This window comes from Macadamia integrifolia, chromosome 11, assembly GCF_013358625.1.
Source record: "Macadamia integrifolia cultivar HAES 741 chromosome 11, SCU_Mint_v3, whole genome shotgun sequence".
NCBI lineage: Eukaryota > Viridiplantae > Streptophyta > Magnoliopsida > Proteales > Proteaceae > Macadamia > Macadamia integrifolia.
Window position 1 is genome coordinate 2,414,938 of NC_056567.1, and position 248 is coordinate 2,415,185.

Here is a 248-nt window from a genome sequence, read left to right on the forward strand (position 1 = left end):
TAAGAAAGTAGACATATGACACTTAGCTGTGAGTGTGGCCGACCACTAGACATTTCCTCAACAATTTAGTGAAAAAAAAAAAAGAATTTCGCTTTCTACTTGAGGCTCTAGCTCGAAACTATACTGGATAGGTTTTTTAGCAAGATACGGAATGTGTTGTCAAATATACAATTTGATTCCACAAGATCTGTTTTTATTCAATTAAGGATTCTAGCCAATTGAAAGGATCTTCTGATCAATCCAGAGAT